The sequence below is a fragment of the Lissotriton helveticus genome, chromosome 1_1 (genome assembly GCF_964261635.1).
Source record: "Lissotriton helveticus chromosome 1_1, aLisHel1.1, whole genome shotgun sequence".
Taxonomy (NCBI): Eukaryota; Metazoa; Chordata; class Amphibia; order Caudata; family Salamandridae; genus Lissotriton; species Lissotriton helveticus.
Window position 1 is genome coordinate 1,494,372,346 of NC_136057.1, and position 15,645 is coordinate 1,494,387,990.

Sequence of the window (15,645 nt, forward strand, 5' to 3'; positions counted from 1 at the left end):
TATGCCACCATACATTCTCCTAGTACTAAATGTGCTCCACTCTGACTCCGAGTCATGGGGTCACTGACTGAGTGAGTCCCCGGCGTGTCTCTCAGGCCGGCAACGTGGTTTTATTTATTGCGGCCGGCGCTCACCTCAGCCTGCGCACGAAGACATTGCAGCACACCACGAAACACGGCGAGGACTCCCACTCGATTTGAGTGGCCCTCCGTTCTGCCACAGTGTGCTTAGTGGCACTCCTTTGCGTCCCCCTTGTGGATATTGCAGGCAGTGCGGGGTGGAGACTCTTTCCCAATACCTTCCCAGGAATGATGAATAGACCGGAAGTCAGGCAGCCCTCCTCGAGACAGAGGCGGGGCCTGACCAGAAGCAGGGAGTCGAGCGCGACCGGAGCTTCCCAGGAGGCAGGCTGCAATGGCTGGCGCAAGGCTCCGGTGCAGAGAGAGGAGAGCCCTGCGTGCAGCCGGCGTCCACCCGGGAAGCCAAGGAGCGGAGTGCCAGTGTCCCTGTGCCCGTTGACGCCGGAGGGAGCAGCCCCGGAGCGGGATCTGACTGGGCACGTTGTCTCCGCGGAAAAGTCCTGCGGAGTAGAAGTCCCGGTGAGTGGGGCTCCGTGCTTGCGTTTCTGGGGACAGGAGGTACTCGGAGCATGTTGAGGGCTGCGGGGGCCATGGTATTTGGAGTCCCCAGTGTGGGACTCCAACGATAGTGCCGGCATCTCTCCAGAGCCCACGAGGCTCCCCAGGGGCACTGGCTCGAAAGCGAAACTGACGAGGCAGAAAGCAAGTAGCTAGGAGCGCGCTCCCGCTGTCAAAACTGCGAATAGCAAAGCGCGCGTCTGATTCCTGTCCACATTCCCAAATACGGCTCACAATAGGTTTCGAGCAGACACAAGCAAGCTTCGCTTGCTTGCATGTCTAGGCTCGACCTAAAAACTTTTTCTAGGGAGAACCTCACAAATCCCTCTTAAGGCAGTCGGCTTGCTTGCTCACCACGGGGCACTCATCCAGTACACTTTTATGTCCCACCACTTTAAAATGTCACCAGCTGCCACAGGTTGAAGCCTATAAGTGCATGTATTTATCTCATGCAGGTGTTCATATCACTGAAACCTGGCAGGCATTCAAGCATGACTGCATATTTATTGGTTAAATAAATGTGGAAATATACCAGTTTCAGCTTTATTTTTCCCAAAACCCATAATAAATATGGATAAATGCAGATAAAGTTAACACAAAATACATATGGATAAATACAGACGTAAATGTAAAAAAAAAAAATACCATAAAACCGGGAGCCCTACTTATAAGGTATTTAATTACATTAAAGTGGAGTGGCCTCTTTTTTGTTCCAGGGACCCAAATTTTGTATGACACATAATTTGATAAGTTGCTGCCACAGTGAGAACCATTCTTAAAACAGACATCACCTTGCCTATCACATATATGCACATTAAATGCAGTTTACTTGATATGGGTCTTTAGACCCTACTCCCAGGCAGAATTAATCTTATCTAGTTTGAGGTACGCTCTAGACACGCTCTAGACACGCTCCTAGGAGTTCAACAAAAAAAAAAGACTTCTGCTCCTGCCATACTGGCCAATCCTCATCAACTATCAATAGTCTGCATGAACCCCTAGTCCTTCAGAACTTTGTCTTCTCTTGAGTAAAATTCACTAGGGGAAATGTACTGGGTCACCTGGTGAAGCAAACAAATGTAACCAGGAGGCACATCTGTATGCACAGCCTGTCACTTCCACTCCTCCAAAGGTCATTCTCTTTCCTATTAATATACAAGTCAGATATACCACCTAATGATAGCTAAGACTAGGGGTGTGCACGATTTGCATGATTTCCTTTTGCATAATTATGAAAACGTTGATATTTTTTTTACGAAATTATGTGAGACACAAAGCTAACGTTTATCTCTATATTTTAACGCAAAGTATGTTCTTGTATCAATTTTGGTCAAAAGAGTGCATTTTGTGCTAAATAAAATGCAAACAAACAAGAGCCACAAACAACAGACACTCACATTATGTTCGTTTGCTATGGTCCTAGGCTCCTGCAATAGGATTTCTAGTCAAACAGATTTGATATTACCGACTTGACATAATGAGTGAATGTATAGCAGAATTTATAAAGCACGCAGCTACTCATGGGAGTGTCCCAGCATTAGTGGAAAAGTAAGAGAGAGAGAGAGAAGAGTTGCATTTAAACAGTAAAAAACCATGTCTCAGCTGTTTTGTATATTAACATTCTTTGACTACTTGACTTAACTCGGCCGGGAACCTGTTCCACGCTTGTGGACCCAAGATGGAGCAGGATCTGCCACCCATTATTGACTGCTTTTACCTAGAAACTTTAGCAAAGTGACCAACAGATGCCCGCAGAGTTCCAAGGGGAGAGTCAAATGTAATCCTAGAGTACAGGTATTCTGTAGCAGACTGGTGGAGAGTACTGTGCTTGAGTGTCAAGGTTTTGAACATGATCCTTTTTTTTGATCGGTAAATAGTGTAGGTTATTCAAAAGGGTCGACATTGACCCTTGTCTAGGTAGATTGACTGCCAGGTGAAATGCTGCATTATGGAAGGTCAGCAATTTCTGCAGCAGGTATTGTGAAAGTCCTGCATAAAGAGGATTGTTGTTATTTAATCTGGACACTGCCATGGTGAAGAGAACGGTATACCTAAAGAGTAAGAAAAGGAATTGTAAGAGTTTTGCGGCTGTGCACATCAAACCAAAACACATGGCAAAAACGGTGTTGACTTGAGTTTGAAGGGTTAGGTGTTTGTCAGTCTTAACGCTCAAGATCTTTACTAGATCAGCTTGGATATTAGGCGAAGGAGTCTCATCCGCCCAGTGAGCTTGAAAGATCAGAGTACATGTGAGAAGTTGACCTGATGTATGATGTTCACTATTCTAGTGAGCACCTTGTATCAGTCCAAACAACCCTTATGGTGGTGGTTGTAAAGTCAACCTTATAGACAAGCTATCCTAGGGGTAGCATGGACATAAGCAGTCTTAGGCTTAACCCCTTCCACGCTCATGACGAGCTGGGCTCGTCATGAGGTAGCCTCCTCGCACGCTCATGACGAGCCCAGCTCGTCATGTAACATGCGCTTTACAAATTCTCAGCGTGCGAGCGGAATTCCGCCCGCACGCATGCGGTTAACTCAAGAGGGCATGTGAAGCCAGCTGTTTTACCATGTGCAATCCTTTAATATCAAATGAAAGGACACCACACAAATTATATATTAAAAAAATATATGTATTTATTACAAGAATAATCCTCTGTTCTCTTTATGAGGACAGAGGCACAAGCGTTTAAACAAAAGCACAGTTAAACATACAAAAGTTGCACAATTATGGATAGGCCCGGTGGCCCCTAAAACCATATACTAAATAAGTGGTATAAGAACCACATCTCGAACATTGGTAAGGCCTCGGGCCTTGTTAATCGCTGGTGCTACACTGGACTAACAGCAGTTAGGTCGGGGGAGGCCCACAGGATACGGGTGCAGTGCCTAAAGGACACGCGTGCACCAACGCATAGTCAATGGTGCGTAAAAGTTGCAAAGTTACTGTTTTGGAAGTCTTCCGACTGGACTAGAACTTAACCACTTTAAACTAGGATACTAGAGGTGTAAACCACTACAGGAGCACCGGAGTACTCCCGTTACCTCACCCACAGGAAGCGGGTGCATAGGTGTGAAAGTGCGTCGGATTTCGTTGTGGAGTTTTATGGAGCCTGGAGATGAAGATGCTGCAGGCGGCCAGGAGAGAAGGGTCCGGTTGGATCCAAGGGTGGATCGAAGATGTAGAGTACCTGAAAGCAGAGGGGACAAAGTCTGGGTCACTAGCCAGTGACCAGGATGGAACCAGGAAGGAACCAGGCGATGTCGGGCGCAATCAGGTAGTTGATGTGAAGCTTGTCTCCGCTGCCACGTGAACCCGGGGGCATCGACGATGACCAGGAGTTGAACACGGACTGTCCCACAAAAGCTCTCGCTGTCGGCGGTGTCGGCTTCCAGATTGGAGTCAACAGGCTTTGGCAAATGCAACCCACGCAGGATTTGAAGATCGCTTCTTACTTGGACCAGTAAGGTCAGAGAGGCTGCTCCTTTTCAGGGGAGTGAGGGCCAGTCTGGAGCAACCAGACCAGCAGTGTAGTTTTGTAGGATCGTCGTCACAGAGGCCACTAACCAACGGGCAAGTGACCGGACAGACGCGTCAAGCAGGAAAATGCAAAAGGGCCCCACGCAGCACCAGGTGAGTGCGGAGGGGTGATCTCCGGTGCAAAAGCTGCTTGGGGTTGGGGCTTCTCAGTCCCCCAATGCACAGCTTCGAGGGTGCCTCTTTGCAGGCTTTCCAAGATGGCCGGTCCCACGTCTCCCGTCGCCTCCACGGGTCTCAGCTTTGCTGGGGCTGTGGATAGAGCTGTTTGATGTCTGAGAAACTGGTTCTTGTTGATCTCTGTCGCTCGAGCTCCGGCGGGAGCTGCAACAAAGCAAACCGTTGGGCGCTTAATAGTGCCTCCTTGCACAGGGTGGTCACTCCATGACCACAAGGGAGATTCTTCAGTCTTCTACATCGAGTAGGATGTCGAAGGGTCCAGAGTTATGTTTCAAAGTTTCAGCAGGATTATCTAAAGTCTATGGACACAGCTCCTACCGTTATTCCAAATCAAGGGGCTGGATTACCTGCTAGGTCCCTCCTATGGGTGGGACCCAGGAAGGGGGTGGTTACACCCCTTTTGCCATTGTCCAGTTTCGTACCAGAGCTGGGGCTGGAGTGCCCCAGCACCGGTTTGAACTAAGCTATGCATTGGACGCCTTGTGCGCCCCAGGCAGTGTCTAGTTTCACTCGCCCTCCCTGCCTCAATCCACTATCTCCTGTCTGGGGTTGTGTAACACCTCCCTGTGACAGGAAACCTTTTGTCCAGGCCTCCCATGCCGAAGTTTCGGTCAGCAGCAGGAGGCCAGACTTGTGTCTGTGGCAGCAGCATCCATTTTGTGATGCTGGTGCTCTGGTTACTTTTAACCGCGTTTACTGTTACCCACATGTCTTATCCCTCTAGAAGGGTGGAATGCTACCCCCGTCACCAGAACTGGGGAGGGGGTAGTATTCCAAATTGTATGACACCTTACACGACATGTTTTGATAAAGCCAAACCAAAGTTAGCAATAACTGCGAGGATTATAATGCACTTAAGAGTATATGGTATGGCAATATCCCAGAACAGCTATAAGGACATGATTCTGAAAGCTGCAGACAGGCTCAGCTCATGCTAGAGCACCATCTCACATAAAACCAAGCGTTCTGCCTCCAGGATTGTTAAGGCCTGCCATAGGAGTGACTTATAGGTGTATATGTGTCCAGATATAGGATTAGACATAGGTATACTATATCTAAGCAAGGGGTGATTACACGACCTTGCCCCAGCTGAGTGATCAGCCAGTTGTTTCTGTTTGGATGGCCAGCCAGGGGTGGCAAAAGATATGCTGCAGTCCCGGGTAGGCCTTGGATGCACCTATGCCCTGGGTACCTATAGTACACTGTACAGGGGCTCATAAGGTGACCCAATATCCAATTAGGTATGTACCTAAGGTACATGGAGTCCATTTTAAAGAGAGAGCAGATAGCCTGGGGCCCTGATTAGCAGGATCCCAGGCCAACTAAGTCGAAAACCAGCTAAACACAAGGCAAAAAATCTTGGGTAACCATAGTCAGGTATCCACCTTCCTACATAACACCCCCCCCCCAAAGGAAAGGAGATAAGGCTATCCTTGACCAGGTAAGCCTATATTGCCTAAGTGGCCATGAAAGGAAGTACCTGCACTAGCATGGTTACCCCCTCTCTCATGGTCCACTAAGCAATCCCTCACCCTAGGGGTATCAGGGGGTCTCCACCATAGGGAATCTGTACCTGTGGTGTGTTTTGGCAAGGTAAAATGCTGGTGTTGAGATGGAGTACTGAAGTAAGCTAATGTAGGGCTCAGCTTCCTCCAATCACTATACACCATCTGTGCCTTTCTTTCCATGACTGAGTTGCACTGTGCTCTCAGGGTCAACCTCTGGCTGCCTACAGCTGGAGGCTGGGTCCCTTTTGTTGACTTACTGGATGGACAGGTTAAGTTTGGGGCCTTTGGGTCCCAGGTTTGGCTGTCCCCACCAGTGTCCATCTGGGGGAGGTTCCTAACTAGGTGTAAGGGAGATCCCTCAGGAGTTTTTGAAGTTTTCACCTTGCTAGGGCTGCTAGCTTTGGTGCCCCTAATCTGCTGATGGGGTGTTTTACTGGACAGGGGGCCCTATGGGGTCCACTGACCTCCTTGACCTCTGCAGCTCTGGGCTGGCTGAGGCAGGGTAGAGAGGGGCAGGTTACCTGCTCCAGACTGGGTCCCACCTTGGAAGGGTCCACTGACATCAGGGGCTCTGCCAGGCTAGGCCTGACTACCTCTGGGGCAGTTTCTTCACAAGGGGTAAGATCAGTTCCCTGGGGAGGCTGATCCTTTCCTAAAGTCTGGTGGGAGGGAGATTTCTCTTCCTCCTCAATGCTCTCTGTTTGTGTGGAGTGATTCATAGTTTCAGGCTTCACAACACATGAATCTGTTTGAGTTTGGGCTGTGGCCATCACAGCCCCACCAACCTTTTCAGGAAGGGACTCAGTTTGGGTATGGGCTGTTACCATCACAGCCCTGCTAATCTGTCTAGGGAAGGAGTCTGCTTGAGATGGGGCTGAGACTAGCACAGCCCTACCAACCTTTTCAGGGAGGACCTCTTGGATTGGGGCTGTGGCCATCACAGCCCCACGAATCTTTCCATGGAGATTTACCATTTTAGAATGGGTTTCTTGTTCTACCTCAGCCCAGGCTGAGATTTCCAGATCAATCCCCAGTAGACAATCTACAGGCAAGTTTGTAGACACTGCCACTCTCCTGGGGCCAATGACACCTCCCCAGCTAAGATTAACTACTGTCATGGGATGATCTGTCTGTACTCCTTCAATGTTTGTCACCTGGTATGTGGCTCCAGGTAAAAGTTGCCTTGAGGGGACCAGATTCTCAGTCACCATAGTGATACTAGCCCCTGTGTCTCTATAGGCCTAAACTTTCTGACCATTGATGAGGGGCTCCTGTCTGTACTTGCTCAAAGTGTTTGGGCAAGCAGTGAAGTTGGCAAACCCCATGCCATTTTCACAGACAAGAGTAGCTGTTGTAGGGGACCTGGTTAGGCCAGAGTCCACATGAGTTCCAAAAGTAAACCCAGCCAAATTCTTGGGGGTGCTCCCACCACCTGGGGGATTATCACTAATAGTAACAGGAGGTGTTGGAGCCTTACTTGGAAGAATATTTTCCTTATTGTTATTCTTTGGGCAACTGCTATCAGTTTTCCAGTGGCCAGGCTGTTTACAGGTGTGGCAATACGGTTTCTTTTGGTTAGAGGAAGTGTTTTAGGACCCACCCACCCCCATTGGAGTTTTGGGGCCCTGTGGGACAGTTGTCTTTTGATTTATCCCCACCTTTCTCTTGAGCCTTGGAATTATCCTTCTTTTGGTCACCACCCTGATTCTTAGGCCTAATCCTGGTTCTGACCCATTTGTCTGCCCTCTTACCCAATTCTTGTGGAGAGGTCAGATCTGAGTCCCCCACGTGCTGGTGTAAAAGCTGGTTTTAACAATTACTAAGGATCTGCTCCCTCATAATCAAATTATACAATCCTGTATAGGCATGTACTTTGCTGCCTAGTAACCAACCTTCCGGAGCCTTAGTAGCACAATCTACAAAATCAGTCCAGTCCTGAGTCTGAGCTTTTTGGGTATCTCTGAACAACAACCTGTTTTGCTCAGTGGTTAAGCCAAACCCATCAATAAGAGCACTCTTCAGGACAGTAGTTTTTAGCATCCTCATGTCTAACAGCGAGGAGCTTATCTCTCCCTTTCTCAGAAAAGGAGAGCCACAAGATTGCTGCCCACTGGTCTTGGGGGACCTGCTGTACCATGCAGGCCCTCTCCAGAGCAGTCATCCATTTGTGGATGTCATACCCATCTTTGTAGGGGGCACAATCTTACTCAGGTTTCTATGATCATAGGACCTGTCTTTATCTCTAGGGATATTGCTGCCACCAGTGGAATCTAATCCACTTAATTTTTGTTCCCTTGCTAAATCAAGTTTAGCTTGGGCCAGGGCTGTTTCCTCTCTCTCTATCTGGAGTTGGACAGCTCTCATCCTAGCCTCATGCTCTTTTCTCTGGGGGGAAGTCATTCCCCTTTGAGAACCCCTTGAGGCATTAGAGAGGAGAGATTCCCTGGAAGGAGATCTTTCCCTTCTATTGCCTGGATTAAGTCTACTATTAGGCCTGGAGAGGTGGAACAACTCTCCATTCCCATGTAGGCTTAGGTTTGCCTGGCTAAGTCTTCTGACCTGACCCTGGCCATTACTTCCATTATCTGAATCATCACCTCCATCTACCTCTTCTTCCTCTTCTACTTCTGGGGTGATGGGATCCTCTTCAATGGGGGGTTTTCCTTCTCCTTGATTACCTAAGGGGCCTGCAGAAGACTTCTCAAGATCAGCTGTCTCTGGGACATGTATCAGGATTGGTATGGTAGGGTTGTGACCCTTTTCAGCCCCCTTGAAGTACACAAGTCACTCAAGTCTCTGAAGCTGAGTTTTTCATAGCTGGAAGGTGCCTTAGGAAGGTCACCTGTCACAGGTAGAGAACTGGGCTGTTCACCTGTGCCAGACATGACTAGTGAGGTGTAAGTGTGTGCACCTACCTACACTAAGTGTTTACCTACTAGAACCTTGCTAGTGAGTTGTAGTCAGGGTGTGCTAAGCCCTTTGGTCTACAACTACTAAGTTCAGTAGAACTTAAGTATCTTAAGCTTTGTTTATATGTGCCTATGGTACTTAATGTGATCGCTCAAATGATATCAAGATTACAAATGGTAAAACAACAGCAAGCTCAAATCCCAACCGCTGCACACCAATGTGAGAAGTTGGCCTGATGTATGATGTTCATTATTCTAGTGAGCACCTTGTATCAGTCCACACAACCCTTATGGTGGTGGTTGTAAAGTGAACCTTATAGACAAGCTATCCTAGGGGTAGCATGGACATAAGCAGTCTTAGGCTTAACTCAAGAGGGCAGGTGAAGACAGCTGTTTTACCATATGCATTCCTTTAATATCAAATGAAAGGACACCACACACGTTATATATTATAAAAATATATGTATTTATTACTAGAATAATCCTCTGTACTCTTTATGAGGACAGAGGCACAAGCGTTTAAACAAAAGCACAGTTAAACATACAAAAGTTGCACAATTATGGATAGGCCCGGTGGCCCCTAAAACCATATACTAAAATAGTGGTATAAGAATCACGTCTCGAACAATGGGAAGGCCTAGGGCCTTGTGAATCGCTGGGGCTACACTGGACTAACAGCAGTTAGGTCGGGGAAGGCCCACAGGATACGGGTGCAGTGCCTAAAGGACACGGGTGCACCAATGCAAAGTCAATGGCGCGTAAAAGTTGCAAAGTTACTGTTTTGGAAGTCTTCCGACTGGACTAGAACTTAACCACTTTAAACTAGGACACTAGAGGTGTAAACCACTACAGGAGCACTGGAGTAGTCTCGTTACCTCACCCACAGGTGTCAAAGTGCGTCGGGTTTCGTCGTGGAGTTCTATGGAGCCTGGAGATGAAGATGCTGCAGGCGGCCAGGAGAGAAGGGCCCGGTTGGATCCAAGGGTGGATCGAAGATGTAGAGTACCTGAAAGCAGAGGGGACAGAGTCTGGGTAACTAGCCAGTGACCAGGATGGAACCAGGAAGGAACCAGGCGATGTTGGGCGCAATCAGGTAGTTGTCGTGAAGCTTGTCTCCGCTGCCACATGGACCCGGGGGCATCGACAATAACCAGAAGTTGAACACGGACTGTCCCACAAAGGCTCTCGCTGTCGGCGGTGTCGGCTTCCGGATTGGGGTCAACAGGCCTTGGCAAATGCAACCCACGCAGGATTTGAAGATCGCTTCTTTCTCGGACCAGCAAGGTCAGAGAGGCTGCTCCTTTTCAGGAGAGTGAGGGCCAGTCTGGAGCAATTAGACCAGCAGTGTAGTTTTGTAGGATTGTCATCACAGAGGCCACTAGCCAATAGACAAATGACCAGACAGATGCGTTGAGCAGGAAAATGCAAAAGGGCCCCACGCAGCACTCGGTGAGTGTGGAGAGGTGATCTTCGGTGCAAAAGCTGCTCGGGGATGGGGCTTCGCAGTCCCCAATGCACAGCTTCGAGGGTGCCTTGGGAGCTGCACGGGAAGCACTTTGCAGGATTTCTAAGATGGTAGGTCCCACGTCTTCTGTTGCCTCCACGGGTCTCAGCTTTGCTGGGGCTGTGGATCGGGTTGTTGGATGTCTGGGAATCTGGTTCTTGTCAATCTCTGTTGCTCAAGCTCCGGCGGGAGCTGCAACAGAGCAAACTGTTGGACGCTTGATGGTGCCTGCATGCACAGGGTGGTCACTCCTTGACCACAAGGGAGATTCTACAGTCTTCTACGTCGAGTAGGATGTTGAAGGTTCCAGAGTTATGTTTCAAAGTTTCAGTCAGGATTATCTAAAGTCTATGGACACAGCTCCTACCTTTATTCCAAATCAAGGGGCTAGATTACCTGCTAGGTCCCTCCTATGGGTGGGACCCAGGAAGGGGGTGGTTACACCCCTTTCCCTTTGTCCAGTTTCGCGCCAGAGCTGGGGCTGGAGTGCGCCAGCACCGGTTTGAACTGAGCTATGCATGGGACGCCTTGTGCGCCCCAGGCAGTGTCTAGTTTCACTCGCCCTCCCTGCCTCAATCCACTATCTCCTGTCTGGGGTGGTGTAACACCTCCCTGTGACAGGAAACCTTTTGTCCAGGCCTTCCCTGCCGGAGTTTCGGTCAGCAGCAGGAGGCCAGACTTGTGTCTGTGGCAGCAGCATCCATTTTTTGATGCTGGGGCTCTGGTTAGTTTTCACCGCTTTTACTGTTACCCACATGTCTTATCCCTCTAGAAGGGTGGAATGCTACCCCCGTCACCAGAACTGGCGAGGGGGTAGTATTCCAAAGCGTATGACACCTTACACGACATGTTTTTATAAATCCAAACCAAAGTTAGCTATAACCGCGAGGATTATAATGCACTTAAAAGTATATGGTATGGCAATATCCCAAAACAGCTATAAGGACATGGTTCCGAAAGCTGCAGACAGGCTCAGCTCATGCTAGAGCACCATCTCACATAAAAACAAGCACTCTGCCTCCAGGATTGTTAAGGCCTGCCATAGGAGTGACTTATAGGTGTATATGTGTCCAGATACAGGTTTAGACATAGGTATACTATATCTAAGCAAGGGGTGATTACACGACCTTGCCCCAGCTGAGTGATCAGCCAGTTTTGTCAGTTTTGATGGCCAGCCAGGGGTGGCAAAAGATATGCTGCAGCCCCGGGTAGGCCTTGGATGCACCTATGCCCTGGGTACCTAAGGTACATGGAGTCCATTTTAAAGAGAGAGCAGATAGCCTGGGGCCCTGATTAGCAGGATCCCAGGCCAACTAAGTCGAAAACCAGCTAAACACAAGGCAAAAAATCTGGGGTAACCATAGTCAGGTATCCACCTTCCTACAGTACAATTGTAACCAAATCTGAGAAACTCAGTCTTATCAGGGTTACATTTGAGTTGGTTGAAACCCATCCACTGAAAGACCGCAGCTAGACAGGATGTGATGGCCTCTTTATCCAATGTCTCATCTTTCTAAAAATGGGAAGTGTAGCTGAGTGTCGTTGGCATGGCACACTATCTTGGCCTCAAAGGACTCGACCAGAGTAGCCAAATGAGTTATGTAGTTGTTAAACATCATAGGCGTAAGGACCAAGACTTGGGGCACTCCCACCAAGACAATACTCTTACTAGAGAAAAAAGGAGGCATACAGACCTCTTGGTATCTGTCCTCAAGAAAACATCTTAGCCAATTTAGCACCGTGACCCTGATGCCAATATCGCAAAAGCGAGAAAGTAGCCTGGAATGTAGAACAGTATCAAAGGCAGTCTAGACGTCTAACAAAAGCAGGACTGCTTTGCCTCCTGCATCTAAGGTATATTTGATCTCCTCAGAAACTTCCGAAGTGCTGTTTCTGTGCTAAATTTGGGTCTGAACCCTGACTTGCTGGTTTGAAGGATACTGTTGGGATCTATATAGCTAGAAAGCTGATGTCTCACTAACTTTCCTGCAAATTTAGATAACGCTGTTAATAGGGAGATTGACCTGTAGTTACCTAAAATATTGGGCTCAGCCTTGGACTTTATCAAGAGTGCTACATTCTCAACCTGCTTCCAGATGGGGAAAGAGTTCCTGGATGCCAGAGCTCTATTAAGAAGGGAGTTTAGTACTGGGTTGATGACATCCACTCCCTTTTCTAGAACAGATGGAGGACAAGGATCAACAGGAGATCCTGATCTCAGATTAAATATGGCATGTCTCGACTCGTGTTAGACCTGGCATCCTTGTCATGGTTTTCCCCTATATTTTTGCCTCTGCCTCCTGTGTTTTTGCTGTGTGCTGGACTTCATTTTTGCTGGTCTAGATGCTTTGGGCACTTTGCCACTTGGTTGGTGTTTCCATGATTGGCTTGTTTGACTTAAAACTAAGTCCCTAGTACAGTGCTATGTGTGTGTGCCCAAGGCCTGTGAGTCAAATGTTGCTAGTGGGCCTGCAGCACTGATTGTGCTACCCACACCAAAAAGTGCAAAAGGTTCTCACATCTGCCATTGCAGTGTCTGTGCATAGTCTGTTGCTGCCATGTTGACCTGGCAAGTGCACCTACTTGCCAGGCCCTAACCTTCCCCTTTTTTACAAGTTAGTCACCCCTAAGGTAGGCGAAAGGTACCCAGTGGGCAGAGTACAGTGTCTGTGAAAGGTAGGACATGTTTTTATGTATGTAACATGTCCTGTTGATGAACTACAGGGAATTGCATTTTTCACCATCAAAAGGTTATTTGTCCCATTGGACAGAATGGGAGTTTAATTATACCATATTATGAACATAACTTCAAATTGGGATAAGATAGGAAGGTGAAATTTAGTAAGCCTGAACTCAGATTCTAAAGATGCATCTTTTAGTAGGGATGTTTTTTACACTCTGTTTGAAAATACCACTTTTATAAAGTAGGCACTTTCTTGCTTAGCCATTCTCTGTCTCTCTGCTGGGGTGTGCATTGACTATCCGGTTTTGGAGTGACAGGGGCTGGGGATATGCATTCACTGTAGGCAGCCACTGGGGTGCGGGGGTCACGGTGTGTCCTGCCTTTCCTGGATGAGTCAGGGCTGGGCTGCATGGACCTGGGTTGCAGTTAGTGTAGGGGGAGGAGATTTTCTTTCACCTGAATGGGCCTGGTCTACCTTACACAATAATGTCTCTCACTCCCGCTGGGAAGCTGCACCAGAAAGGACAGAACTGGTTTGGACTGAGCACAGGGTTTCTCTGCACCAGAGAAGAAAGGAACTTGGAATATAATTATTGGGGTCCAGACCCCTGAATTTTAGATTAACTCCGTACTTAAAAGGTCGTACAGCCCCTTTGCTTTGTGTTGTCTTGGGTGGCCTGCAGTAGCTGTTTCTTTCAAGGAGAGGAACTGTGTGTGTGTCCGCTTTAAGTGTGTTTCCAAGGGCTTGGAATTAGAGCTTTCCCCCTGTTCAAGACGTCCCAGGAACAGCAAAGACTTCACCATCCCTCTGGGCACCATCTATGGAACTGCGGGTTTCAGTTGCCACAGTGTAGAAGAACAGCCAACTCCACCACTGAGTCTGTTGCTGGCTTTGTGTCCTGCAGGCACCGCGGCACCTCACACTGCAACCCTAGTCTCACCAATGCCATTTGGTTGACCATCTGCGAGCCTCTGCTTGAACCGCATCCTGTGGGCACTGCGCTCTGCATCACCTCGCTTCACTTTACCCCCTGGACTTCACCGACACTGTCACTGCCTGCTGGAACATTGAATGGCTCCATCGCCTGCACTGTGACCTGCCAACACCGCATTGAGCACTGCCTCTCTCTGCATTGCCGCCCTGGTCTCACCAACGCTGTTGGACGACTGTCACTGAGCCACTGCCTGCACCGCGCCTTGATGGTACCGCACACTGCACCACTTTATTTCACATTGCAATGGTTGCCCCAACCGACTCATACCAACGGTATCGGACGCAAAGAAATTGGTACTGTCTACGAGTTTGTCAACCCTTTAGCTGGCCTGTACCAACACAGATGTGGCCATTTCTGCCGTCTTTGGGGGCAGATCAGCCATATTTTTTTAGGCCCATTTGTCCCCAAGGGGGGGCAGAAGCCACTAGACACCATTTTTTTTATGTTGTTCTGGAGAGGCCCCTTGGGCAAGGGTCGTTCCCCTTTATGTAGGGATTATTGTGGCCATTTCCGCCCTCTTTGGGGGCAGATCAGCCATATGTTTTGGGCCCATTTGTCCCCAAGGGGGGCAGAAGCCACTTGACACCAGGGTTTTTTAAATGTAGGTGTTGGGGAGTGGCCTCTTGTAGTGTAGTTCCTATAGTACCCCTGGAGGACCTGCGCTTTTGGATACCATACACTGTGGGTCGGGTGGTAGACTGACTCTGTGCACCTCCACTGCGTATGATAGCCTAGTTTTCATTAGCTAGCTCACAGTGCCACTAGACTCTCCTTTTATCAGAGAGATTAGTTTTAGGCAACCTCAGAACTCGTGGAAACAATATACTACTTTTCACCCAGTCACTCGTGCCTGCTCATTTTGTCTCAGAGAGATACACAGAAGAAACAGTCGAGCGTGTTTACAGCAAGAATTTATTGCACTGTTGTTCTTCTAGTGTAAAATATATGCGCTGCTACAACTGTTACACAGTACAGTGAATAAAAAGGAATAGTACAGTTCTACCATTTTGCAATAGTCATGAACATATACATGAATGTAAAATGCATTCATAAAATAAAGCACATTATCCTACGATGCCTGTCTAGATGTACCTAAGTGTTCCTAGCATGTGAGTAGGTGTGAAAGAGCTAATAAGCCTAAGAGCCAAGAATCCCGCTAGGATTTAGTCGAATCCCATTACCTGAATAATGAGAGTGTGGGACCTTGTCCTGTTCTCGAGTTGGACACCCCGCAAGAGATGTTTAGAGCACTGTCAGCTGGAGCGACTGCATGCAGGCGTCTCAGTGTCTCTGGTCGTGTGTCGCCTTGAAGTCTCGGTTCCCTCCAACTACTGATAGCAAGAGGTTCTGTATTTATACAGTCCTTGTGCGTGTGTTAACCATTGTTTAGTATGAGGATGACGTATGAGATTAAACCTTGTGCGTAGATAGGAGAGGTGAAATATACCCCCTGGGTAGTGTTATCATAAATTATTCATATGTGCTAAGGATGACGTCTTAGCATTATTGATTGGAAAAACCCTCCCTCTGCATGGAACTAGGTGAAAGGTTTAGTCAATACAAGGCGTCAATCCTTATAAGGCGTTCTGTCCCAATAAGGCGTTTTGTTCTTATTAGGAGTTCTATTCTTATAAGGCTTGTTCATATGAAATGAAGGGAAGATGATGTAATGTAATGTAATGTAAGACCC

At 48.1% G+C, this 15,645-nt stretch overlaps 1 long non-coding RNA gene across 1 annotated transcript in view; it reads left to right on the forward strand.

The window, feature by feature from the left end:
* Positions 1-370: 370 nt before the first annotated feature.
* The window catches only part of LOC144773442 (uncharacterized), a 59,792-nt gene continuing 44,517 nt past the window's right edge, over positions 371-15,645 (forward strand). The window contains exon 1 of the long non-coding RNA XR_013599979.1: positions 371-599. This is a non-coding gene — a long non-coding RNA (uncharacterized LOC144773442). The remainder of the gene's footprint in view (positions 600-15,645) is intronic.